Source organism: Amblyomma mixtum, chromosome 8, assembly GCF_055824585.1.
Source record: "Amblyomma mixtum isolate Tamu chromosome 8, ASM5582458v1, whole genome shotgun sequence".
NCBI lineage: Eukaryota > Metazoa > Arthropoda > Arachnida > Ixodida > Ixodidae > Amblyomma > Amblyomma mixtum.
In genome coordinates, this window is record NC_143019.1 from 65,609,408 (window position 1) to 65,637,404 (window position 27,997).

Consider the following 27,997-nt stretch of genomic DNA (forward strand, 5'->3'; position numbering starts at 1 on the left):
AAGAATGAGAAGTAACAGCCCCTGCCTGCACCACGTCCGTACATCAGGCTCAAATGAATTATAAAATAAAAGAGGAAGCCCTAGGGCAATGTCAATTTTTGCCACCCGAAGGTGGAAAAGTAAACTAAAGGGCGTAGGGGGGTGAAAGCTACAATAGCGACCCACAGCCGGGGGAGCGGGCCCGGGGAGACTCCCCTGATCTCCTCTGGGAAGTAGCGGATAAGGATGGGCTATAAGAACGGGGTGTAAGGCTGTCAGTAAAACTGGTTATGGGAATTTGGACGGGAATGGGGACAGCGAGTTTTTTGCTCTGATCCTTCAATCTGTCTTGACTTCATTACTGGCCTGTGTGTGTGTGTGTGTGTGTGTGTGTGTGTGTGTGTGTGTGTGTGTGTGTGTGTGTGTGTGTGTGTGTGTGTGTGTGTGTGCGTGTGTGTGTGTGTGTGTGTGTGTGTGTGCGCGTGCGTGCGCGCGCGCGCGCGCACGCACGCACGCACGCGCGTGCGCGCGCGCGCGCGCGCACGCACGCACGCACGCGCGAGAGGGGGCCTAGCGCTGGCGTGTCGCTGTCGATCTTTTTCTCCCCTTCTCCTGGCGGGTCGGGGGGGGGGGGGGGGACAGGGAGGAGACACGAACTGGATCGCGCGCAGTGGCACGCAGTGATGGCGACCGGCACAGAGCCGCGCGATAACGAGCGACCCCGTAACGGAGAAGAAGAAAGCTGCTGGCACGCGTGCGAGAGAAAGGGGGGGAGGGAGGGGGGGGGGGACAACTGGGTGTGTGTTCTCTTTCTTCATCGCCGCATACCACCCCGGCACGCGACCGTGCGGCAGACACACAGATACCACTGCGGAGAGTCATGCTCTGGGGCATGCAGGAAGGCCCGGAACACGACGTGTCTCTGCAGAACAGTGCCAGATTTGATGGCTCTTATAATAAGGCTATCAGAGGGGCGCTGGTTGGTTGGCGATGATGGAATGTACGCAGTTAGGAGACAAAGCACAAGTGGACAAGAATTACAGAAAAACTAGCGCGAAACCACGCTTTGGCGCTAGTTTTTCAATTCAAGTATGCACCAACTACCCAAAAGAGGTGTTAGTACAAGTGGACAAAACGACGCACGCCAGAAGCGCAGTGTGGCGTGCGTCGTTTTGTCCATCACATTTCATTATGACAGCTTTACTGATGACGAAGCCTGTCCCGAAGTTCCGTGCTATGGGGCACAAACCAACGTCTATATACTGTAGGCACTAGCGTAGGCCCGTGGATGACAAACTGCCGTTCTGCCTTGAGGGAACTCTTGCCAGTGGAGAGAGATTTTAGCGTTAGGAGAGTCGTTAAGAGAGCGTCGGTTTAATAAACCTAGGTACAGAATGAAATTAAGTTAGGCAATGCAGAATAGGGATCTGTTTTTCGCTGAAAGCATTTTAGCACGAATTCTGTGCTTTCCTGGTGGCGCTCTTACGTGTTTTGTCGGACAGAAAAAAGAGGCGTCGTTGATCCACTCAGTAATATAAACGCTAAAAGTGGATGCTCGGGCCCTTTTACAGCCGAGCTCGGAGTTCCACGCCTCCGCCAGATGGCGTTGGACATACACACACACACAAAAAAAAAAAAAACGGCTGCGGGCATGTAAAGTGAAATTGAGGAAATTGTATGAGTATGTAGTGGTGCAGTAGATAGTGATTGGTGACTGGTAACCGATAATTGTGATTGTTAATTGGTAATCGAGGATGTGATCAGAAATGATAACTGTAATCGATGACCGTGATGGGTGATGTGATTCTGGATTGGCAGTAGGTGAGAAATGATAAAAGGAATAAGTAGGATTAGGCGCTATCAAGTCTATACTCCTAACGCGACGCTAAGCGTCCTGCTAATTTTTTGAAATGCACTACAGGGCGTGTTAATGTGGTATTTTAGAGACAACTCTGTCCTAATTGGCCAAATGGAGCGCCAGTACAGAGATTGACAGAATGAAAGCGTTGTGGGAGCAGTGTGGGGCTTTGTAGTATGAAACCATACCACGTTCCTGAAACCGCACGGGGCTTCGTGAAGGACTATGCTATGGCGAAGCACGGATGCGCAGAGGGGCACGTAAAAGTCGCCTTCAGCGAGATTCACGCCGCAGACGGTACCAAGGCCCAGCAGACAGGAAGAGGAGGGGGAGACATAAGAAAAAAAAACGAGGTAAAAAGAAAGGGCGCTCCGCGTTCTGCGCATTCCAGCGCCGCGAGCAGTGCGCGGGCGCTGAGGTCGAGCCAGCGAGCAACAAAACGCGGCATCGACGGCTGCGAAAGCTGGGGACATCGAACGCACGCCCGCTGTGACGGACCACAAGGCAGACGCGCGGAGTCGCGTGTCATCACGACCACTAGGGCGCGCTAGTTGCATTGCGGACAGCGGGTCAGGGTTCGCGCGCTGCTATGACACCATAGCGCTGCTACGATCCCTCTGATGTAGCCAGGAACGAAAATCCGACAATCTTGCATCAACTGGACGGAAGCGCCACGTCTGGTCTGGCCAGTCAGTTCCGGTTAGTTGTTTTTCAACCCCATCTGAATGGCGCGGATCGCGAGATTACGGCGTGCGAACCTCCGAGCTTTGATCCATTCGGAGTGCCTGCTTGCTTATGCGCGAGCTGTACGGGGAGTTTTGCTACCGGTTCGATCGGAGGCCTCTGAGAACTACTAAGACCAAGGTAACATGCACGGAATACACGACAGCGCAAATAGATTACTTGTGCAGTGTACCTCTCCCCCCTCTCCCTTCTAACTGTCCCCTCAGCTCTTTCCATTCATTTCTCCAGTCTGCCTGCTATCCCTTTATTTCCGCTGCCCCAGCTCAGGTGCTTCCCGCAGCGATGGCAGATGCCGAGGCTAGCGAAAATCTTTTCCTTCCTTTTTATTATTATTTTAAATAAAACCACCACTACTACTACTCCGTACTCCTGTCAACAGCTATCACGGTGTGCACTTCAGCCTTCTGACCACCGACCCTTTCACCCTCCCCCCCAAGGCGAAGTGATAGCGGCAGGTACCGTATAATATTCCTTCTGAAGCTTTCCGTATGCGCCACTATTACTTACTGAAATACGGAGTTCGTATGAAAAAAAAACTCGCTGTTAACCAGGGGTTCCCAGTAAGCGTCAGGGGTATGTGGTGAAGCTAAGCGTTCGTGTAACCAGGGGTTTACGGTAAACGCCGAGATAAGCAGTTATTCGTGGACTTTGAAGTCGAGGTCACTTGGCCGCTGATCCCATCCTGATTGCGTCTTTCAGGCTGGCACCGGAAAATGACATAGTCGGATTGCACATTCGAGAATGATATTTTCTTCCGCTACAGTAAAAGAAAAAGGAAAGTGCAAAGAGGAAGAGAGCAGGTACGATGGAAGATAAATGGTTTGGTTTGGTTTTTTGCAGAAAATTAAATGGCGCAGTATCTCTCTCTCTCACATATATCGGCGGACACCTCAACCGCGCCGTAAGGGAAGGGAGGAAGGTAGGAGTGAAAGAAGAAAGAGAGAAAGAGGTGCCGTAGTGGAGGTCTCCGGTTAAAGAAATAACGTATTTTTTAGCCTGAAAACCAGTTCTCTCAAAGTAGAATATAGAGCAGAAAAAAGAAGGAAAGAAAATGACAGTTTGCGGAAACGAAAGCTTGCGAGGGCTGAACGCGGAAACCATTAGTTTCTTTTTTTTTTTCCTCCAAAACCCATTTGGCCGCTCTTCGCAACGAGACTAGGGGAAACGCCGATTGCGGCCAGACAGACGACAGGCATGCAGGCATCGTCCGCATGCAAATAAGCCGGAAGAACGATCGCCTTCGATCCATCAAAGCCAATATAAAAATTCTCTATTACGAGCGCCGTATTATACACCACGTATAACCACTTAGGTGTTTTGCGACAGCCGCTATATAGAGGACGTGCGTAGTGCGCAAAATGCCTCGCGGACGAGAGAGAGAGAAAAAAAATAAATGAATACGGAACGCTAAGAAGATGTCGGAAGTTTCAAATCAGCGTGGCAAGGCCAGAACGACTGCGCGCTCCGAACGCTAAACAGGCAATCAGCGCGGCCTGCCGCGCCATCTGTCTTCCGTATACGCGGACACAAACACGTGCCAAAGCTATGGAGAAAGCCTACGGCGGCTCGCATTTTCGCCGGACAGGACGAGCGGAAAGGAGCGCATGCCAATCGTGCGCCGATCGCGTATAGTTAGCCGGCGCCGTTGTGGACTTGGCGAACGGCCATCACCGCTTTGTGTCTTGGCGCCTCGTCCTCTGGACTGGGCAGACAGCACGTGCTTTGAAGCTGCGTGTTTAATACAGGTGTCCTCTGTTGCGCACCTTTTCGAGTACTTACTCTTAAACAAGAAACGAAAAAAAAATTGGCAGAGGCGAAACGCAAGAGGCGCCCGTGTGCTGTGCGATGTCAGTGCACGTTAAAGATTCCCAGGTGGTCGAAATTATTCCCGGAGACCTCCACTACCGCACCTCTTTCTCTCTTTCTTCTTTCACTCCTACCTTCCTCCCTTCCCTTACGGCGCGGTTCAGGTGTCCGCCGATATATGTGAGACAGATACTGCGCCAGTTCCTTTCCTCAAAAAACCAATTTACAATTTGCAGAGGCTTAGCTTGGTTAAGCCCGGAAGGTTGCGAAAGCAAATTACAAGCAACTTTAGCGACTAAAGTAGTGAAAGGCGAAAGCCTGAGTGCTGCACGGAACGCCGGAATTAGCTTAAAGGGCTATAGAGGTGTCCACTAAACCACAGAGTTGGTAAGGCGCCTTTCCTTTCCTCCAAATCAATGCAGTCGACAACGCTGTTTATGTCAGAGCGCATCATTTAACGCCGGAATTAGCTTTAAGGGTTATTGAGATGTCCACTAAACCACAGAGTTGGTAAGGCGCCTTTCCTTTCCTCGAAATGAACTCAGTCCCCTTTTTTACTGCCTGGGATCTGCAGCGCTCCGTGGCTACCGCTGGGACCGCGCCGACAAACAGACTTGGTAGCTGAGATTTCACCTCGGTATGACGTCACAGACGCGAGCGCCTCTACGCGTCATTAAACTGGAGGCCGTCTAAAGGTCAAACGTGACTACCGCCGGGACCACGCTGAAGGCTCAAAACCTAGCGTAGTATTGCTTTCGCAATAAAAAAGATGGACGGGACACGAAAGCTCCGCGTTAAGGATATGTAGAGTTGATAGGTTAATGCCCATGTGTGTGGAATTGGCCATTCTCTACCTGACATTCATAGATCCCTGGGAGTCATCATACCCCTCCTGCACCACCACCAAGGCATGCGGCTCTTTCAAACACAGACACCGGTGGGCCTTTTAAGACCTATACATTGCTATTCCCGAGCAACCTCTCGCGGCCAGTCATTAATTTAACTGCCGCCTGCCACGGTGGGCAGGTTTTGATGACGTCACAAGATCACGTGACGTTAACGGCAAGTGGGCCACCTGCCTTCTTGCTCACAACGCCGACGACGATGGATTTTCTGCAGAGAGCGAGCCCCGAAGCTATCGCGTTGAAAAGAATGAAAAGTTGAAGGAAGCGACAGAAGTAAGGAAGGAAGGGAAGAAGCTAAACAAATAGTTAGGGAAAGAACGGACCGACACGCGCTTATCCTGAGCGGAAAATGGCAAAACATCGATGGCAGAGCTCCGCGGCGACGCATCTTCACCCGAGGAGACAGAAACGCGAGGGTGCGCGGCGACTCAGAAGAAACAAACAAACAAACAAAAATGCTCGACGATTGCAACAGGAGCACTGTGCGGAAGAAACGGGAGGAGAAGAGTGTCGCGTGCCATTCCCTGCCGGGCCCGGGGGAGGGTTCGCGTAAATCAAGAAAGACGACGCCGAGCTCGAAACTGGGGAAGAAATATAGTGCGCGCGTGTCACGAAACAAAACAAACACAAGTGCATATAGCGCGAAGATAGAAGGAAAAGGGGTGGAGAGGGGGGGGGGGGGGTGTTGCAGGCGTGTGCCGAGCGCTCCCATAATATATCCCGCTTGACAGAAGAAAACTGCAGGTCAGAGCTCCTGCCGGGACCTTGACTTCCCGCTGCGCGCGCCTGCCGAGGCGGACGGATGGTTTGAGGAGGAGGAGAGTTGCTTTTTGCACAGAGCGCAGGAAAGCGAGAAAGAGAGAGGGGGGGGGGGGGGGGGGACCGGCCCTGCATTGCGCAGCTGATGTGCATAGCTCGCTTTATAAACGAGGCTGGGAATGTGCGCTGCGTGCGGGCGTGTGTGTGTGTACGGGGAAAGCAAAAACACTGGGACACTGACATTGCACGGCATACTTGTTTGTTTTTTTTACACCGAGTGCACTTAGTCTCCATATATGCGGCTTGTGTGGTGCATTCGGGGAATTAAAAAGGGGGGCACTGCACCCTGCTTTATTAATAACATCTCGCCCGCGGGCCGCGACGCCGTAATATTGCGCAACCCTCCGCACAATAGACGTAAACAGAGAAGTGCTCGTTAGTGTGGGACCGAGGAGATATGAAGGGCGAACTCGTTTAACGCGGTGCAGCTATGTGGGCCAGAGGCTCGGTGTTTTAAGCGCTTTACCACAACCCCGAAGCCGCTCCAATGAGGGTTCAAGGTGCGCCAACTCGGGTAGTCGCCCGCGCTCTGAGGTTGAGGTTGTTGCAAGCTGCTGGTGGGGTTAGCCTTGCGGATTCTGCCGGCAACTGCTACACCGTAGCGACGCTTAAATGCTAAATAAGATCCGCAAATAACGGTTAACCCATAACCACATGTGGAACACAGGCGATGTCAGACCCGTGTTATACATCCACGCTCTGCAGTATAAGTAGCCCGGGCCTAGCACCGAGTAAATGAGGGTTTCCGCTAATCAGCGTTGAATTGCGCTGTTTACGGGCAGATACTGAGGTCCTCAAGTGAAGCCACTTACTCGGAAACAGTCAGTCTAGTGTGCTTAGGGGAAATGAGTAGATTTAAACGAGCCAACAATTACCACCGTCAGGGTTTTTTCCCCTTCAGATTCGATTACTTCAGAAGCCTGTATCGCTGTCCTATGTAGCACATGTGGATTTTAGTAACTGTTCCCTTAGCTACTAATGTTGCCAGTCATATTTAATTATTTTTTTTACTCACAATGCCATGTTTGTTGTTACAAGGGGGGCTAAAAAGAGGCATATTGAGAAAATGCCTTAAATATCACCGTCATAAAGAAGCACAAAATAAAATCATAAATTTAAGCTTGTTCGTTGTCCCAGCCATTTAATTGAAATGAACTTCTATGCACTTGTGTGGTAACTACATGTATTTGCAAATCATTCCTATTGCGCCCCTCTATGGCGATACTGATGATGGAGGACGGGGATGGGGCAGAGTTAATGCTGCATGTTTTGGGCCTGCAGAAATGGCAGCACGCGGCCAGATGGTTAGTCGTCTCTGAAATTGGCAAAGCGCGCTGAGAGGACAAAAACCGGGCGCAATACGGGTGCCGCTAACGAAGCTTGCAGAAGATATACGAGGAAAACGAGTGGACATCGATGTTCCAAAGCTAGGGTACGAGCGTCAACCAATGGCTCCGAACAGGTTTCGACTGCCTGAAGATGTTTTAATGACTGCTGGAATTTGGGTGCTCGAGGGTGTCAGAAGGCAACCGGGCATCGGACCTGCGACCTCTTCGCGCTCAGCAGCACAACGGCAGGTGGGCGAAGCCGGTTAAATGCGAACAAATAAAAGATGGGAGTGTGCAGATACGTGCTATCGCAAAAGCACTAAGGAGAATCTGACATTCAGTTGCGCCGTAGTCCTTGTGGGGCGGACTCGCGCATGCGAAAAACAAAAAGAAAGAAAGAAAGAAAGAAAGAAAGAAAGAAAGAAAGAAAGAAGGAAAGAAAGAAAGAAGGAAAGAAAGAAAGAAAGAAAGAAAGAAAGAAAGAAAGAAAGAAAGAAAGAAAGAAAGAAAGAAACGCTGACTGGACGGAAATTTCTCCGGAATATTTCTCGCGGTGGGTGGCCTGGCACTCACATTTTGATGCCTATCACTCGGCGACGTAGATGTCCTTCCCTGTCCTCCTCTCCACGCCCAGCCGGACCTCGAAAGGCGCAGCCGTATAAACAAACAAAGAATCGCGCCATAGTTCTTGACGCATATACTGCCAAACCAGAACCGGCCCCCGGATCTCTCATCGACGAACCGGGCAGCCGGTCATCCGTGTGTAGCCCCCTCCCGACATCGGACAAGTCAGACAGTGGGGACGAGAAAGAAAGAGGACCTAGAGCGTATATAGAACCTCGAGTCATCGCATCTTCCGCTCCAGGGACCGGCGTTATGCGAGCTTGGCTAAAGCGAACACAGGGAGAGGGGAATGGACTTTCGAACCAAAACAAGGAGGCCAGAAAAACAAGGTCGTCCATGGCCACGAGACGCACGGCCAGAAGATGCGGGAAGAGGGAAGGGATTCTACCCCCCCCCCCCCCCCCCCCCCCACACACACACACACACAGCTTTTCCAGGCGGTCCAAAAACCTCCCAAAGCCAGCCGTGGCACGATGATATACGGCCTGTTGTATAACACCGCCTGCCGCGGCACCCTTGCGTCTTTCGCTGCGGTCCTCGCCGCGCGAGCGTGTTTTGACGAGCCAGCTGCGAGGCGTTTACGAGCTTCACACTTTTTCTCACTTTTCACTCCTCTCCCCTTTCTTTCCTGCAGCCCGTTTCTGTCCCTACGCGGATTTTTTTTTTTTTTTTGTTCCGTTCTTTCGATTAATGGGTTCAGTGGCACGCAGTCGTTACGCTGGTCTGCATTTACATCGCTTAACTTACTAAACTGCAAAGGCTGCGGGGACAGCAAGCCATTGAGACCGTGGTAGGACTGGACGGAACTTCGATTTCCTTCGAATGCCCCATTCGCTTTGTTACGGTGCGTTCCTCTTTTACACCTGTTTTCGTGTAGCTCTTTGATCTCGTAACGACAGAAGGACTATGCGGCTTCAGGAATATAAATACATCATCGTCGTCGTAATCGGCCGAGTTAAGTGACTGCCAAACGAATAATTCTCAGGTCAAATAGTCATCGTAATCAGAACTCGCTTAATTCGAACTTCCTGATTATACGAACCGACGCTTTGGCACCAAGTACATTGTGAAATGCTTTCGGTTCGCTTTGACTGTAGAAACCTTGGGGGATTCCCCTAAGCATTTGACCAACACTGTTCCCACTTCGAGTTATTGATCAATTCGCTCTCGCCCTACCATAAGCTTGCCGTCCCGGTTGGCTCAATTGGTAGAGCGACTGCTCCGGTGTAGCGGTGGTCCCGGGTTCGAACCCCGGACCAGGACGAATTTTTCTTTAACTACGAAGTTTCTGAGAAAGCTGTATAGCTTTCCTTTGTAGCCGTATGGCTGCGCTCGGGTGGATGCCAATGAGTAATTACTCCCTGTAGAAACAGTAGGAAGAGAAACTGCCTTCCCCCTTCCCTCACCAACTTTTCATACAGCTGTCGCAGCTTCGAAGCAGTGTCGGAAACCCCGAAGCGGCGGCGGCGGCGGCAGCTAGCTGGGACGCCATTTGGGGGCGCTCGCACGCGCAACAAGTTGGGCCAAAGCAGAGGGCGCTGGCAGTACGTCTGTGTTTACAAGCGGCGCGCGTGTGATTAATACATTCCGCGCGAGCCTGGTCGTAACCCTCGCTGCCCTCTCCCCTCCGGTTCTCCTCGTCCTTCTAACGCTGTCGCTTTTTTAGGTCTTTACGGGCGGTGCTGCCGCGCTCTGCATTCCCTCCTTTGACGTTGCCTTGGCGGCGGTGGGGGCGCGTCGTCGGCGACAGGCAGCGTTGGGTAGCGCACAGCCGATCTGTACACTCAGTGGCGTGCCGCAGAACGCTAGTATCGCCTCGTCTGGTGTCTCTTGTAATTCAGTGTTAATTTATTCGTACTGTAATGCAACAGTTGACCAGTGCTGGCGCAGACACCCGCCGAAAAGGAGGAGGACGGTTGTTCCCATTGCGCGAGACGTGCCCGTTGGACAGCCGCTAGAACTTTGTTTCACACATACTGACTAGCGAAATTCACACACACAGGACAAGAGAAGGCGACAGAACACACGCTAGACTTGCAAGGGAGAATTTTACTAGACGAGTAACGTATGTATACAGCCAACTTGTACTTGCGCCGCTGCTGCCACCAATCCGTTGGGAACGCGTAAAATGACAAAGTATTATTGATACACGAGTCTAGACAAAAACTTATACACGAAAACAGGAAAAACACAATCGCACAGTAGCGAAGAAAACCTGATAACCATAAACGGAGATAACCAGCAAAGTCTAATAGTATCTCCGTAGTATCCCGTGGGAACCCGGGAGCGACGCTAGGAACGACGCTAAACACCATGTTAACAGCACTGCACCAGCCTCTACCACTCATTGCACATTGCAGAAAAAAAAAAAAAAAGAAAAACGCCTCTTAGCCGCGCTGCGTTTCCCGTCGGCGTGCCAAGAAAGCTCGTGGAAACAGTGTACCCGTCTGTAATGTGGACGTTGGCGTTAAGGTTGTGAAGGCCTCTTCTTGCAAGGCACGTTAAAAAGTGCCGTCGGCTACGATTGACGCTAAAGCATAAGCTCGGCTTTTTTGAGAAGATCGACCCTCGCTGGCTGCTTCTTTTAACGGGGTCGGGCCGTTGAACGGACTCGCTCGTAGCCGCGTCAGCAGCAGCGTTGAATCTGCAGTTTCGGGATGTGTACTACGCCGACGCGCGTACTCTACGTATGCGCGAGGTTGTTGATGCAGCACGTCACGGAAAAAAAAGCACGAGAAATACAGAAAACGAAGGAACTCAACAAAGACCGCGTTTAAGTGGTCCGCTATGGCCTCACCCCGTCGCCTCCTCTGCCCCACGGCCTTGTTTAGCTCGCGTAAGTGGTTATTGCTGCGGGGCGCCACATTGAAAAAAGAAAGAACGAAAGGCCCACTGGCGTCGTAAAAACGAGCCGTCGGAGGGTGTCGAAGGCTGGCGGGAAAGATTGTTACGTTGACCGCCGACGGCTCGTCGGAGGGGGTTCGCTTTTTATGATCGGCTAAGGACTTGATTGTTGTTGCTGTCCGCTCGTCTTTTATGCTCGCCGTTGTTGCGTGTTGTGTTTGTACCCCGTTTCCTTCGATCCTGTTTTGTCTGCGTCTTCCGTCGCGTCTTTTTCTGGGCGGTCCTCTGAAAGAGCCAGTGCGGCGTGAAAACAATAAACGACCTATCGAGGTGATGGGTTGAAGGGACCCGTGCCGAGAAGAAATGAAGGCAGAAAGAAAATCGGAGGCGGTGCCGCGGGTTAAATAGCGGTTCGCGACCGCGCGGCTTCGTGGTCTCGCCTGACCTGTCAAAAAAGAGCTTGCGCGTGGTCTTCGACGCGGACGCGTATTGAGGCGCCGCTGTCGGCGCGTCGTTTCATGCGGTGAAAAAGGGGGCGCACAGGTTCACTGGATGATGTGCTTAGCGCACGCTGTGTGCTCCGCACGCGTTGGTTAAGTGGCTGTGGCGTTTCGCTGCTAAGCGCGACAAGGTCGCGAGATCACATCACGGTCGTTGCGGAGGCCGAGTTTCGATGGGCGTGCGATGCGAAATACACCTGTAGTCGCGATCAATTTGAAGGTGATCGCTGCGAGCATCGACCGGCGGGCCTTTCAAGCTGCAAAGCGGTCGATATCGGAACAACGACGATAAAGACTGCGTTGCGTTCTTTCCCTCGTAGGCTCTTCCGGGCTACAACCGTCACCCCTATGACGCCACCTTTTTTCTGTGTTTGTTCTCTTTCATGAAAATCATGTGTCCGCGTCGTTGCCTCGTATCGTGGCCGATAATATGATCGGAATGAATTTGAAGGTTATCTCACGAAGGGTGACGAATCTTTAAGTCTTCGCGTGGCACATTTTTACCACACAAATGCAAAATTGTGATAGCTTCCCTCGCCCTTTGGCTGTTCAATGAAGCACTGAAGCACGGCAATGAAAATGTCGTGCAAGGCGGCTTTTTCTAGCATAGGTTGACGCTCGCACGATTAACTTCCAATTGATTGCGTCCGGTCTAACAGTATTCACTAGATTACGACACGTTCGTATCTGTCTGCTGACGCGTAAAAAAAAACAACGAAATTTGGGACTTGCTAGAAGGGAGTGGCAGCAGCTCATGGAACAGCGAAAAGAGAGAGAGAAGCTACTCTGATCTTCCACTCGCCATGGAAGGTGATGACGTAACATGGCGCTGCTCCTTGCCTCGGTAGCCGCTCGAGCGATCACCTTCATATTGATCGCCACTGTACGTTGTGTTGTGTCTGTTTAGAGAAGCCCCTGGTTGTTGGAGGAAACAATCTGCAGTCCACCACTATAAGGACTCTCTCCTTACCTTCCTTCCCTCTCGGCACGGTTCGGGTGCCCGCCCTCAGTGCGACATATTTCGCTCTTGTACATTACTCATAACTTATTATTATTGCAGCTTTATCTCGGCGCATAACGACACGGCTACCGCCTAACGCGCGCCGTGCAGGGCAGCTGTCTTCACCGTAGGATTTCTTGCCTCTCCTGGCAGCAATAAGCGATTTACATCGCGGCGCACGGAAGCAGATATTCTACTTTTTATTTATATCCTTTTCCTCATTCTTATTTTCTTCATCTTTCTCGGCCATTGCATCGCTATGCCGCGCTGTTTCCAAAAACACGCCTTTCAGCTGCTCTAAACACGAAGACTGAAAATAGCCTCGGGTCTACCCGTTTCGCGGATCCAGCGAGGACGACATGGCCATCTTCACGTCCGCACTGCGCACCTGCGCAGGCGGCAGCGAAAGAACCTTGCCTGATAGAACGCGTGTATTCTCAGCCTGGGAAAGTATAGGAGGGTGGAGAACTTAGTGAAAACGCAAGAACGAAAGATGAAGAGAACTAGAGCGAAACAAAAAAAAAAAATGGACGGAAACTCGGACCAAAGACCGCACAGCTGAGCGGACATGCACTCGTCGCTGAATCTAAAGACGTCTTCGGCGGCGGTGGGGAAAGAGGGGGGGGGGGGGGGGGGGGAGTTTTACGGTCTTTCGACCACCGCCGCCTAGGAACAGAGTGCGGCGAGCTGCTCGCCTCCCGAGGGGTTTAGCTGCTTCTTCCTTTACGATCGCTGCGCGCTCGCGTTAGCGGTGCAGGGCCTGATTCGGGGATTTATTTAAGCCTCCCCGTCGGCCGAAGAACGTCGTAAAAGGAGAGGAATTACACGTCCGTCGAAAAAACTCGAGACGACCGCCGGCGCACCTGCTGCCACGAGCACGCGGCGGTGTTTTAAAAAGGTCCGGGCTGCTTCCCGAGCGGCGATGGTTGCGCCATAAACGCACCGCGCTGCTGCTGCTGCCCCGCCGCGTCTTCTTCTCGTCGGAGGCGTGAATAATGGTTGCGCGCCAATGAAATCGGCAGTCTTTTTTCTTCCTTCTTCTTTTGCTTCCTCTTTCACTCTTTCTCTCTCTCTCTCTCTGTCGGCTCTTTTCGTCTGTGTTTGCTTGGAGTGAAGCAAAAGTTGTGCGCTCGTGCGCACACATGTGCTACAACGTGTTCGCGCCCGCGCGCGCTCCTTTGTACGGCGTGTTTGCTCTTTCGATTCCTTCGTCCGATGCCGCACGCATCAGTTACCGCGCTGAATTCGGAGCGGTGGTATTGGAAAGTTTTAGCGAAGCGCGCGCTCCGAGATTCCCTAATGTGATCCGTGTACGTTTAGTGCGGGGGCGGCGAACCGCAATGCGGGGATCCGCAGCGGCATGTGCGCGCCCGTGCTCTTCCGAGCCGTCTGTGCATGCGCAGGTGTCGCCTCGTGCAAGCGGATCGAGTGTCGCGCTATCCCAAAGCTCTCCATTACCCGCCTGCGGCTGCACGAGTCATCTGGTGCTGAGTACTGCGTGCACCAATTGGTGTTCTCCTCCTTTGCGCACTCTTCGCCACTGTTGAGCACACATTACCAGCGCTGTAGCGGAGTGCTGACTTCCCCCTCTCTCTCCTCTCTCGCAGAGAGGAACTGCTCGGCCATCGAGTGTCCGGCGGCGGCCAAGCCCTGTCCCGAGGACAGCTACGCTCTGCCTGCGCAGAGCTCGCCCAAGAGCTGCTGCCCCATCAGCGGAGGGTGAGTGTGCGCTGTACTCCTTGAGCGAGCTCCTGTAGCCTCATCCTCGTAATAAGTGCAACGGCGTCTAGTTCAACGCTGTCTTTCGAACTAGGGCCTTTGGCATTTGAGGCGGAGACGCTACCACTCCGCCACGAAGGCTCACAAATCTGCCCTATACTGCAGATCCCCACGGAGAATGAGACCCGTCTATATCGTATAAGAATCTGGTGTGTGGTGAGGTTTCTGTGGGACGGGGTTGTAGTATGGTAAGGTTGAAGTATAAGCAAAGGTTCCCGTGAACTAAGTACGCCGTAGATTAAAGCCGTTGCAGTAAGGTATACGCTGGAGTCGCCGTGTGGTGGGGCTGTCATTAACGGGACTGTTATTGTTGTCGTAGGGTGGGTTGCATTAAAGGTCGGCCTCACTAGCGTTTTGAAAGTGAGGCAGTTTATCTCAATGTTGCGCCATGCAGGTGAACCAGGGCTGCTCAAAACGTTGATATCGTTGCGAAAGAAAAGTACTAGGTAACCGCTAATAGCTTACTGTCTCGCTCATAGGTGGCGCCTTAATCTGCTAACCTCCACAAACCTAGCCGCAGATCATGTCCGTTCCCTTCTGCCAGAGGGCTCTTGGACTGAGGTGCCCTCCCGGGAACGTTCTTATCTTTATTATTAAATTAAGTTTATCCTTCTCCTCCTGCTGTAAAATAGAATAAATAACTTTGGGCGTCAAGACACACACGGCGTACATTTGTCCGCGCATCTCATTTCGGTCGGTTCGCACGCGTTGTAAGTCGTCGCACCGTTAATTCGCCGCTCCAGATCGGCCCAGTTTAGTGTCAGTCATTCTTCCCTCAGCGGCGCACTGCAGTCAGTATATATGCGAGTTAGCGGGCAACCGCAGCGCTGGGGAGTCCCGCGGGGTGTTCGTCTCGACCACCCCGCGAATGTCCCGCTCCGAAAGAGACAAGGGCGACCCTTTGAGAGGAGGCGCCCAGTCGGCGCCTGCTTTGCAAAATAGCGGCCGGCTTCTCGTCGCCAGCGGCAACCACGCGGTGTCTGCGAATTCCGCTCCCTCCCCTCCCCCTCCCTCCTTGCGTGCTGCTTGATGTCTTGACACAGGGACCCCGCGACGGTGACCGACCGACGAAGCTGCATCTTCGCTGTTTTGAGGTCGCGCAGTTTTCTGCACGCCTGGTGGCCGTCTTCGAACGACCCCCGATACACTGTAGACATTTTGCAGGCATGTACAGTCGCGCTCAGTATTAACTACAACACGACACTCCGCTATGGTCTAGCAAGTGGTCGATTCATGCATGGAAACACCTGCTAGAAACACTGGACCGGCGAAGCTGCATCTTCGCTGTGTTGTGGTCGCGCAGTTTTTTGCACGCCTGGTGGCCGTCCTCGAGCGACCCCCGATACACTGTAGATACTTTGTAGGCACTTACAGTCGCGCTCAGTATTACCTACAGCACGACACTCCGCTATGGTCTAGCAAGTGGTCGATTCATGCATGGAAACACCTGCTAGAAACACTGGACCGGCGAAGCTGCATCTTCGCTGTGTTGAGGTCGCGCAGTTTTTGCACGCCTGGTGGCCGTCCTCGAGCGACCCCCGATACACTGTAGATATTTTGCAGGCACGTACAGTCGCGCTCAGTATTACCTACAACACGACACTCCGGTCTAGCAGGTGGTCGATTCATGCATGGAAACACCTGCTAGAAACACTGGACCGGCGAAGCTGCATCTTTGAGGTCGCGCAGTTTTTGCACGCCTCTTGGCCGTACTCGACCGACCCCCGATACACTGTAGATATTTTGCTGGCACGTACAGTCGCGCTCAGTATTACCTACAACACGATATGTCTTGACACTCCGCTACGGTCTACTAGCAAGTGGCTGATTCGTGCATGGAAACACCTGCTAGAAGCACTGGTTTCAATCCTTGCGGCGATAGGACTAAAAGAGACGAGGAGACAACGGACAGGCGCCATCCGTTGTCTCCTCGTCTCTTTTAGTCCCTGCGAAATTATTTGCGCCTAGATGGTTTTTCCAAGTTTCAAGATGCAATACCAACTAGCTCGTCAACATGCCTTACTGAACCATGGTGGTCTGGAAATTTTTCGCTCTTTTTGGACTGAAATTCGCGTGGGTCTTGTCTTCAGTTCCGCCGTCAGATTTCTGTGAAGTGTTCTATTAAGGCTGCCGAGAATGGGAGCGAAAAGCGCTGCGTGCTTTAAACTTATGTGCATAGCTCTACATACGGGCACGCGGCCAAAAAAAAAACACACATAGAAAAAACAATGAATTTCCCTACGTCGTACAGTCGGCAACTCGGCGGCCGTTTGCGCCGTCCAACAAAAAGAGAGACGGCAGAGAACGAAAGACTAGAAAACGACGGGGCGTACCGCTCGTGTGCTAATGATCTCCGCGCCTTTAGAGGCGGGCGGCAGCGGTCGGCGCGCGGGTGGTGACGATGCGAGGCAAGAGCAAAAGAGAAGGTCCTTCTGTACACACAGTGTGCATGGCGCCGGCGCTAACGGCGTCGTGGAATAGGTGCCTGGTGTACGGCGGCGGGCGGTGTGAAAGGGTCCAATGAAGGAGGCCGTTAGCGCCTGTCTCGCGCACGCGTGTTTGTGCGTGTGTGTTCGAGTAGCGGAGACGCCGCATGCACTGCGCTGTGTGTGTGCGTGCGCGCTAACGTGTTCGTGCGTGCAAGCTAGCGCGTGTTAGTAGACGGGTTGCTTGTCGGCCTTCTAGAGACCGAGCGTTCTTCCTCCGAGGCCATTCGTTCGTGACCGGACGCGCCTAGATGTGCGTTACGTTATTCGCGTCGGGGATGGCGCTTGCGAACGATCTGGACACCGCCCGTTTCCTCTCCTTTTTTTGTGTGTTTTTGTGTTTTTTGTGTGTAAAGGCCGTGCGAACACCAGAGTATACACGACATCTGTTGCCGTCGCCGACGACATGTTTACGCTGAGAGTACAGCAGTCTCGGGGGTTTCAGTGCCTTACACTCTCACGATCCGACAAGCAGTATGTTTTCATATTACGAGAGAAGGAGTAGCCGGCGCTAAATTCAGGCACCAACATCTCCTTTTATGTCCATGTTAATAAAAAAAAGATGTCTTCACAATCCTCTAAAGCCTGGCGCTGTTTTGCGCGCGAAGCCAGACAAACAGCTAAAAGATTTGTGCGCGCACTCGTTGACGTCGGAGGCAAATCGCAAGAGCGTATCACCGGTCGCTAGTTTCGAAGCGAATTTCGCCGACCGCAGGACGCACTTTTCTTGTTGCATAGTCTCCGTTTAGAGAAACGGCATTCCCCGAAAGCAGCTCATTAACGCTCACCCATCCCCCCGAAACCGCTCCTCGTATAACGACGCCAGTGCGACGCGGACGTCGGCAGCGCCAGCCCGCTCGCCGTGCCAAAAGCTCGCGCCGGTTAGTTTGGCCCCGCGTCCTCAACACGACGCACTGCTGCTGCTCCGTGCGCGAATTGTTTTTCACGCGAAGAGACAGAAAAAATAACGTAAAAAGAAAAGCGCACCGAAACCACTCGTGTAAGAAACGTTACGGCCGCTGGAGACTGCGAAACCTTTGCTTGAAAGAGGAAAGGGAGAAGCGGCGTGTGTGCGCATCTTCTGGGAGCCGGTTTCTTCTCTCGTGCGCCGAAAAGGAGTCTCTCGGGTTGTGTTCGCTGCTGGCTGGGCAACGACGCGTAACGCTTCCCCCCTCAAGTATAACAGCAGCCGGGGAAATGCTGCGGAGCGCGAACAGCAGCATCACCACCGTGTATAGTGCCGCGCTATAACCGACTGTATAGCGCACCATCACCAAGCGGCGCGAGCACTACATAGCGCACCCGACCGCTTCACTCCCGGCGTTGCAACCCGTCCCGACGAAAAACGCCGCACTATGGGCGTGCTTGGCAGCAGTCCTTCCAGCCCCACGGCAACAGCTGTGCGTGGAAGTAGTCTCTCCGTGTGTGTCTCGAGTCATTACTCGGCTAGGCGCTGCTGCGCGCTCCCGCACAAAGGCGCCGGGAAGAGAAAGACAGCCGCCGCCTCTAAGGTAGCGGTATACGCACTGAGAGGGATCTATATACGAGGCGCTCCTGGAATGGAGGTGCGCCCTTAAGGGGTGCACACGCCGCACGGGCAGTGAACACCTAAAAGAGCTGCCTCCGGATTCGCTGAGGCGAAACCTTTCGAACTCATTTCGCGAATTCATTGAGGCGAAAGCCTTTAATGGCTCATACTGTCGTCCGTTAACAAAGCGTGTCACACGCGTTTAACTCGGGAACTAAAAAAGATAGAAGGAAACCAATGGTTGCTTCAGACAGAGGAGGAAAAATGAACCTAGAAGCCAAGTTTGATGGCTTTAAGATCATTAATTTTAGGCAAAAATGTCGAAATTGCGTCGAAATAGCGCGGACGTCGATGTAGCCACAGGAACGGTGTGACGTAACATCCACCGGAAGTCTTCACGGCATAGGGAAAATTGTTACAGAATGGTCGGGAAAACGTCGGATTTGCAAATTGGAAGGGAAAATGCGTAATTAAGCGTGATTAACACTGAATATCCCCGAAAGATGTATAATTTGGCTATCGATATAGCCACGGGAACGGTGTGGCGTCACTTCTACCGGAAGTCGTCACGGCAGAGTGTCCTCGGCTTTCACCTCTCAACACTTTAGTTTCCAAAGTGTCCGCGCAATTTTTAAAGAGGAGTACTTTCTACACGAACTTGAACTCTTAATTTCGTTGACATCGAGTAGGCGTTATTGGTTGTTAAAATGTGTCAGTAGAATGCCTTTAATCTTCAAGTGAACGCATATACTCAACAGAGGTCTTTTTAATTGAAGCGGACTTGTGCTGTTCTTGTTGATTACAATAATTTGATCATGGGGACAAGAGTATCTACTGGCGCTATAGTACGCCAGCCCCGACATTGTGCTGACAATGGGGAAATACTTCTTCGAGGCATATGACGAAATGCTGCTGCCGTACCGTGGAAAGTGTCATTTCAGTATGAGAAATCTGAATAGAACGCATTCTGAATAGACAAGGCATTTGGGTGTCAGACCTGCTTCGTGCCTGTGCCTATAGTGTGTGGTGTCCAGGTTTATTCGGGTTAGTACGCAGAGGTAACAAGTTCGAGAAATGCACCGGTAGAGGCTGGCAGATGAGCAGCTTGTGACGTCGAGGACAGGGTTCATCATTCTATGCATGTATATGAAACCAAGAAGCTGCGATATGAGTTAGCGATCGTAAACGTGTAGAAACTAGACCTGGACATTAACAATCGTGCTGGTTAACAAACGTGCACCGATTAGTCAAGAGCCCGCGTGTCGGGTAGCGTCGTCGCGTTCATAGTTCGCTGGTACTCGGAAGCAGCGCAGCCGTGGCTTAAAACGACTAGTTACAGTCCGCTGTTAGGAATCACTTGGCACGCGTTAGGCTTCCATTACTCTAGGCATGCCTTGCACCCTAAAATGGAGCGGAACTACACTCCGAAAAGGGGCTTTGTGCGGCTACAGCGCGTTTACTCCCCAGGAAGAATAATACCGCACCTCTTTTCCCGGGGAGTGCGTCATGCGGAGTAACGATGCTTGGTGCCACAGTGGAAGATGACCTCCCCTCCGTGCCGTTGCTGCGGGCAGTCGTGCGACGCTGTTTTCGGTGGGACAGCGCTAGAAGCGGAGGGGGGCCCTAATCCGGCGCAGCCTATATAGGAAAGAGGAACGGTCCGTTCGCTGCCTGCTCGTTGCTGGCGTTCCCAGACACGGACAGACAAAACAGAGCCCGGCGGAGAAATCTCCGGGCCCCTCGTAAAGATGCCAGCGGAAGCGCAGACCCAGCAGGTGAACTCCGAGCAGACAAACACACGCATGTCTCTGCTGAGAGAGAGAGCGAATAACGCAGACCTGCAGACTCTTTCGAACAGAGAAAATCGCACGCGTATGGGTATATGCGCGTGTGTGTTTGTTAGAGGAAGGGGCGCGGGGGGGGGGGGGGGGGGGTGCGCCAACGCTGAGGTAAAAAAGACTCGAAGCGCGGGAGCGCGCGTGCGTAAGGAACGAACTGTTGCCGCTGGAAACGTACGAACACACACCGGAACGAAGGATGGAAGCAGCAATAGGAGCGGCGGTATCTTCCCGGCAGCAACAGAGAGCTTGGAGGGAAAGAGGGGAAAGTTGAATAAATACTTCTCTTTTTTTTTTTACCTCGGGAAAGGGGGGGGGGGGTATGCAGCTGCTAAACGTATTCCTCGTAGAGAGAGAGAGAGAGAAATGAATAGAAAAGTTGGAGAGGGAAGATGGTAGGAGAGAGAGACGAAAGGTTATACTACATTGCTCGCATGAGCAGCAGCAGCAGTTGTGGGCTTGCATAGACGGTCAACAGCCTTTACCGCGCTCCCTCCGGTGTTGACCTAGCGCAGACCGACTGCGTTCCGCGGCTCGCTGCGTGCCTGTGCGCGATGCCGAAGATAGACAGGAGCGGGCAGGGTGTGCGTGCGTGCGTTAGTTTGTCGAATGCGCCGGCTGCCGCGCGTCCGCAGCCTGCGTATATACACACTGTGGCGTGTCACCCATGGTCTTTTTGCAAGGGGCTAGGCGCTTGTCTCTGCAACGGAAAGCTGCTGCCAATTTTGCCCGCCTTATGCAGTTTAACCCTTTCAGACCTAATTTTTTGTTTCAATCAAAAAGAAATATATACAGGGTGTTTCACGTAACTTGAACCGAGAATTAAAAAAGGGGGCAAACCGCAGCCCGCTGAAACCAACGATACATTGCTTGCTATCATGTGGCGCTTCTTAGAATATTTTTTATTGCACTTAATTAGCTAATTAACTAAGATGAATAATGCAAAGTTTAAAATATCCATTTCAGTGTCAAGACCGTTACGTTAGGTTGTAGAGCAGGTTTATAAACAAACGATCCAGTTTATTGTAGCATCGTATCTCCTACTGGGTCCTTTTCTTTCCGGCATCTAAAGAAAGCCCGCGAAATATGAAAAAATACCACGTGACTACGGTCGTGCACTGCTACCAAATTGCAGCGCTCTCAACTGCGTTTCGAGCAAACGGAGCGTGCCCGCTGTCCGTGGCGAAGTGTCTGAAGAAAAACAATTTATTAGTTTTCCAACGCAAAATCCTAGCGGTGAATTTTGTGCGAGGATGTGCAAAATTTCGTAAAAATGTCATTATTTGTAGAAAACTCAATAACGAAGTACCGGGTCTTATCGAGTAAACACCCGAAGGATCGTGGAAATCATTTCTGTGCTAAAAATGATGTTATTACGATGGCAAGTTATGTCTGCGCAAAAATGGCGTAAGACTGCTTCGCGAAATATTATTTACTGCGTTCGCTATATGGCATAAAAAGCCATCCGCACGACGTGGGCGATCTCAGGTCTCTGCGGACGACGAGTACTCCTGGCGAACCCATACGGAAGGTCATGGGGAAAAAAAAAACAGCAGAAAAGGACGCGTTCCCAAGAAAAGTAGACAGGACTTCAATACCACCCGGAGGAACTTCGTAGGTGACGTCGCTTAGCTGACAACTCGGTGGGGGCCGAGGCAGTTTTTGTGAAAGACGTCGGCGTCAAATGGGTGTTCGCACCACCACACCCTGCCCTCCGGTGCGAACGTCTGTGGCTGCGGTTGTAACGCCAGAGCCTTGTTCGTGCAGGATGCGCACCCTCGCAGTTTGTCAGGCTTCTCGCGCACGAATAGCAAATTCCTCGGCGCCAACGTCGTGGTCATAGAGGGGCAGCATTGCTTCCAACACTGTCGACACTTCGCGGAAGTACAACAGACAGAAGGGTGTCCTTTGCGTGGTTTATTGTTGCGCCGCGTTGTACGCGAAAGCGATATATGGCAGGATTTCGTTCGTCCCAACGTCAATGTTCAACGTCAGTGTACATGGCCTGTCGACGAGAGTTGCGTTCGGTCTGGCCATTCGTCTGGGGATAAGAGGCGGTTGTTTTCCTATGTGTAGTGCCACTCAGTGGCGCAAGAGATTCTAAGAACCTAAGAAAAGTAGCAGCGCCAAAGCATGCAACCACAGACGAAGAAAGGAGAAGACACTATGGTTGCATACTTTGGCGCTGCTCCTTTTCTTAGGCTCAAAATGCACCCACTAGCCCAAAAAGAAGTTTTATTGGGGGAATTCTAAGAGTTTGGCTGTGAAAGCGGTGCCTCTATCCGTGGTAATAAGTACTACCGGGGCTCCATGCCTCGAGACGATGTGTTTCAGGAAAAATTTCACAGCCTCGACTGCTGCGCCGCGCTGAAGTGCCTTGGTTGGGAAAAGGCCGAGAACGTCAATGCCAACTTTCTCAAACGGGACTCTGAGCACTTGTACAGGATGTAAAAGTCCAGCTGGCTTGACAGGGGGTGTTTTTCGGCGTTGTCAATCGTGGCACGTGCGCACATAGTAGTGCCGCACTGTCGCAGCAAGCATACCTCTGTTGGATCCGAGCCCAGAGTGCGGGATTAGCCGAGGTGACCGGTGATTCTCTCGTGATGACACGCCTGAAAGATTTCTTTTCGGAGAGGCACTGTGACGACGAGGAGGTAGTCGCTTCCAGTTGGAGAAAAGTTGGCCATACGACTCGCCATAGGTTCTCCTACGACTCCACACGTTCGATACGAGCCCACGGACAGGCTATATTGGTTTGGTTTATGGGGTTTAACGTCCCAAAGCGACTGAGGCTATGAGGGACGCCGTAGTGAAGGGCTCCGGAAATTTCGACCACCTGGGGTTCTTTAACGTGCACTGACATCGCACAGTACACGGGCCTCTAGAATTTCTCCTCCAAAGAAATTCCAGCCGCCGCGGCCGGGATCGAACCCGCGTCTTTTGGGACAGCAGCCGAGCACCATAGCCACTGAGCCACCGCGGCGGCCACAGGCTATATTGGCCCCGCTGTTTGCGGGCCTTACTAAACACACACGCAGAGACATAAAGGCATACACACACACCGATCGATGGTGCGTCTCGAAGCACGCCCGCCACCGCGCATCTCCTCCGCTATCACGGCAGCATCGAACTTGCAGAATACAAAGGGGTTCCGCGCTTCCGCTGGGAACCACCGCCGTCCTCTTAAAGCCAGGTCACGGTCGACGACGATCCTTTGTCCCTGAGGCCCCTACCGCTGCCACACACGCCGTGGCTGCGCTCAGCAGCAGGCTCGTGGAAAAAAAAAAAAGTAATAATGAAAATAACACTGCCTCCTCCCGTGAAAAAGAATACTGGCTTCTTCCTGGGCGGACAAGACAGAAGAGCGAGACAAGAAGAAAAGCGAAGCTGAGAGGGAGGAATGAAAAAAAAAAAAGCAGAGAACGGCAGCAGACGAGCGATGCGGGGGGAGGAGCATTCACCCGTAACGGTCTCGGGGCATTAGGCGCGTAAAGAGATATACGACACGCTCGGCGGTGCGGCGCTCTTTTACACAAGGGCACGCGAGAGGCGCATATACATGCGCGACATTGGCCCGTCAATCAAACGACGCCGGGAGAACGCGTTCCGCGCGTTTCATTGCTCTTCGCCTTTTTCTCGTTTTCTTTAACCTTTTGTTTTGTCCCTCTAGGGGTTCGTTGTGACCTCCCAGTCTACTCGCGAGACGGCTTCGAGGCCGACGAACCACGTGTCAGGGAGTGAGCGTTGCGGAAGGGCGGCTGGCGTGCTTACAGTCGGCACCAAAAGTTTGCGGGACGCGGGTGTCAAAAATATTTCGGCGCTGCTAAGCGAGCCAATCGCCTGAAATGCCGGCAGGTGTTAGAGGGCTTACTGCTTCACTCGTTGGTATTAATAATCACCAGGCGGCAGCGCTGTATAATAAACTTACTCCAAGACCGCTCGTCCCGTAAACTTTTGCTGCCCGCTGTATGTACGTGTGTGCGTGGAAGTCGTGCAACTAGGCGGTGTTACTTCGGGAAGATTACATGTAAGCACCGCTGCACAAAGCGGTCTTCCTTTCGATTGTGTGAATGTGGGCAAACTACGTACACCCTCCCCCGTCTACAGTGTATACGGTCCAAGCGGTCTGCTTGCGAGGCCTGCCGCATGCCTCGTTATGCACACTCGGTGACCGTAATCTCTCGAAAGAGGAGTGGCTTCGCGTCCTCAATCTTCCCAAGCTTTGGACTGTGCAAGGGAGCCCCGCTGAACAGCTTAGAAGCAAACCCCATGGGCTGTATACTCTTGAAGGGGGCTGTACTATTGGGATAAAAAGTAACTCAAGCTCCGCACCGAGCATATACAGGAACACTGCCACACTTCATGCGAGCGCCACCTGACGATCCACTTCTGGTGTCGAGAATGCATAAGTGGAGGGGGGGGGGGGGGGGGGGGGGGGGGGTTCGGTTACTTTTGTCTCCGAGAGTACAAGTAACGGCGGCTGCGCATACATGTGCCGTTGCAGCTTCAATTGGTTCCCTTTTAGTGGAGTCGGGAAAGATAGATAAAAAAGGAAGAAAAAAAGATTCCCTGTTGCGGCGACATGTTTTACGAGCTGAGGCAGTAACAGTGCTCACGGTGGATGGTGACAGAGGAGTCCGGCTCAAGAGAGCGGCGGCCTTTGTCGGCTCTGGTTTCAGTGCAAGAATGGAGAAATTTTGCAAGCCGCAGTATACGGAGGAAACCGTGCTTGCCGAGCAGAAAAAGATAAAAGCAACGGCTAATTTAAACAAAAGCGCCCCCCCCCCCCCTTTTTTTTTTTTTGTCACCACCCCAACCCGGATACGGCTGTATCAGCCAGTTAACAGGACAGCCTCTAAGAATGCATGTTTACCTTAATAAGCGAGCTTTCTGCTTTCCATTACTTTATTGTAAGACATTTCTGAGCCTCAGAACGTCGCCGCCGAAGAGCCTTGGCCACTATCCCCTACACTGGCTACGTGTGCCATTGTCGATCTCAGAACTGTGGCAGTAACATCGAAAAAACACAGGCCTGCCTTCAGTAAAGGAGCGCAGCCAAAAGATACCCAGTCCAGGCGAAGCAGGGAGCATGCAGGCTGCAATCTGTTTTTTTTTTTCTCTCTCTCTCTCTCTCTTTTCCGCGTTTTTCCTGAGTCTGCAACTACCATAGTCGGCCTCACTCATTTAATTCACTTTGGCGATCGTCCTTTTGCCGTGCTTTCTTACAATGCCGCCCCTTACCCGCTGGTAAAATATGCTGCTCTGCATGGCATATCTGCGCCACGCCTCCCTGCCATAATAGCACTACGACTGCTTCATGTGTTGTCGCAGTGTTTTACAGAGACAGCTATCAAACGCCCTTTCCTGTGTTTCGCGTCTACGTATAGTAGTAGTAGTAGTAGTAGTAGTAGTAGTAGTAGTAGTAGTAGTAAGTAGTAGTTTGGAGGGAGAGATTGGCGAAAGCGCAGTGTGCAAAGCTGTTCGACCCTCTCGACTCCTCGAAAGACGGTAAGGACGAAATGGACGATGATGATGATGAAAAGCCTTTATTTAATAAAAGAGGTGAGGAGTCCCTATTCCGGGACACCATTGGTCAAATCCGCCAGCTTAGCCCTCTTGACCAAAGCCTTTTGGGCCTGAAGGTCCGAGCAGCCAAGCAGGTCCGCCTCCCATTCCTCTCTGGTAGGGTTGGGGTGGGGGGAGAGAGCTGAGTTGCGCTGGCAAGCCCAAACCATGTGGTAGGTGTCAGCCACCTCGCCACAGTGTTTGCACCTGCCAGTGAACGCGGGATCGAAGTGTTTTAATACTGCCGGGCACAGCATTGTATTAGTGAATAGTCTAAGTAGAACGCGTTCGTTTGCTTTCCCCAGTCCCTTTGCAGGGGCTGGGTACACGCGGTGCCTATCCTTATACTGCCCTCCTGCTCGTTTCCGTAGACACGCGGTGGATATATGGATATATGGAGCTCGACTGCTGACCCAGAAGACGCGGGTTCGATCCCGGCAGCGGCGGTCGGATTTCGATGGAGGCGAAATTCTAGAGGCTCGTGTACTGTGCGATGTCAGTGCACGTTGAAGAACCCGAGGTTGATGGAAATTTCCGGAACCCTCCACTACGTCGTCCCTCATAGCCTGAGTCACTTTGGGACGTTAAACACCCATAAACCGTGAACCAAACTTCTGTGTCTTCGCTCGTGAGCGCGTGCGAAGAGCGTGCGAACACTGCAGAGACGCAGAAATCTGTAGACACGGCCAACGGTGCGACCTTGGCAGACGACCACAGCAGCGATGGCGTTTGTTGAACATGGCTAGCCCTGTGTGCCGCAGACCCTTTTCGCCTCAGCTGCCCCCCTCGCGTTCAAAGGCAGGACTGTGCCGCCAAGCGCGCGAGATCCCTCGCACGCACATATCCGCGCTTATCGCTCGTCGTCGTCGGCTTCCGAGCGACCCGCGTTGACAGCCACGAGTAGTGGCCGCTCCCCGCCGTTCAAGGGTCGGTGTTTGCATGCGAGATGATACACCCCCGGATACTGTGGGGAGATAAAAGGAGCTGCTGGTTGTCAGCGCTGACGTGCGGGAGTGCGCGTGGCTGCTCCGACCGCGGCTGTCTCCAATGCGCGTCGGGGCGGCGGTTGTGTCCTCTGCCAGAGAGGAGTGGCCGCGGTTAGCGCCTTCGGCTGAGATGGTGGTGGTGGTGAAAAACTTTAATACTCAAAGAGAGTTTGAGGGTCAAAAAACCCCGCTGCATGGTTGGTATCCTGAGTTCGGGACACCGCACGACGAGGCCCCGTCTCGCGCCCGCTTTACTGGAGCCCTTTGGGACTCCAGTGTGGAGCAGTTGAGGAGGGCAGTGTCCCATGCCTCTCGGGTGGGGGTGGGGGAAGGTGAGGATTCTTAGTACATGTCCACGCCATGTGAAAGATATCGCAGATTTCTCCACAGGCGGGCAGCGCCCATCTAATTGTTCGGATCAAAGTGTTTTGCTATGGCAGGACAGAGAAGAGTTCCTGTTTGCAGGCGCCGGAGAGTTCGCTCCTCCGCCTATACTCAGCCCCTTGGCAGGTGCCGGGTGGAGACGGTGGCTGTCGCAATAATGAATTAGGATTTCGCGGAACCGCAGAAGCGGTTTATGAGCTTCTGAGCCAGGAGAGCTAGGATGAGGAGCCCGGTGTGTGAGCGCTCGGGCGGCCGCATCAGCGGCCTCATTGCCTCGTAGACCCTGGTGGCCAGGAGCCCAGATCAGTTTTGTGCGAGTTGGAATCCATATTGCCTGTCAAGCGTGCGAACCCGCGCTTGTCGTCTGCCTTTAAGAGGCCTTGGCAGGAGACGACGCCGGTGATCGTCGGGAGCATATATGCAGGAACACACGGGAAAAAAAAAAAACTGGGAGGGAGCGTGACGTCACTGTCCCCGCATGCTACCCTCCTTTGATGCCGCTGCTTTCGTTCACCGAAGGCCCTTTTGCGCTGTGAATCTTGGCCCTTCATAGTTACCAGACTGCAAGGCCCTATGGCTTTGTTGGTGGTGAGTTTTTAGTGAACGTGCATGCACCGGCGCAGCGCCCGTGCCGAGGCGGTCTCAGCTTCCGTGGGATGCGCGTGTAAAATATCAAGCTCAGGCGTCAGGCTGCGCAGCGCGCGAAAGCGAAACCCGTCTACCACTGTCGTGTCACGTGAGGGCCTCTTTCCCATGATGGCTCCCATTACATATTGGCTTCGAACATGTCACCTGATGCTCCCCCCTAGTTAGTCCCCCCCCCCCCCCCACCCCCCCTCCATGGCTGTCTATTACCTCTCCTCACCGCTAGGAGCGCTGCAGTGGGTGGTGCCTTCCAGTGACTTGAGATTCACTGATCACTGACCATGGTCAAACACAAATGACGTTTCGGGAGAGCTACGGCTCCCTTGTTCACAATGAGCAACCGGCTGGACATCCCGGGCTTTTTGTAGTGGTTAGTATC

General features: G+C 52.7%; 1 pseudogene across 1 annotated transcript in view; it reads left to right on the forward strand.

Annotated features, from left to right (window-relative positions):
• The window catches only part of LOC149332772 (cysteine-rich motor neuron 1 protein-like), a 153,083-nt pseudogene that overhangs the window by 80,680 nt on the left and 44,406 nt on the right, over nt 1-27,997 (forward strand). The window contains exon 2 of the transcript XR_016285260.1: nt 14,015-14,126. The product of XR_016285260.1 is annotated as a cysteine-rich motor neuron 1 protein-like (transcript). The remainder of the gene's footprint in view (nt 1-14,014; nt 14,127-27,997) is intronic.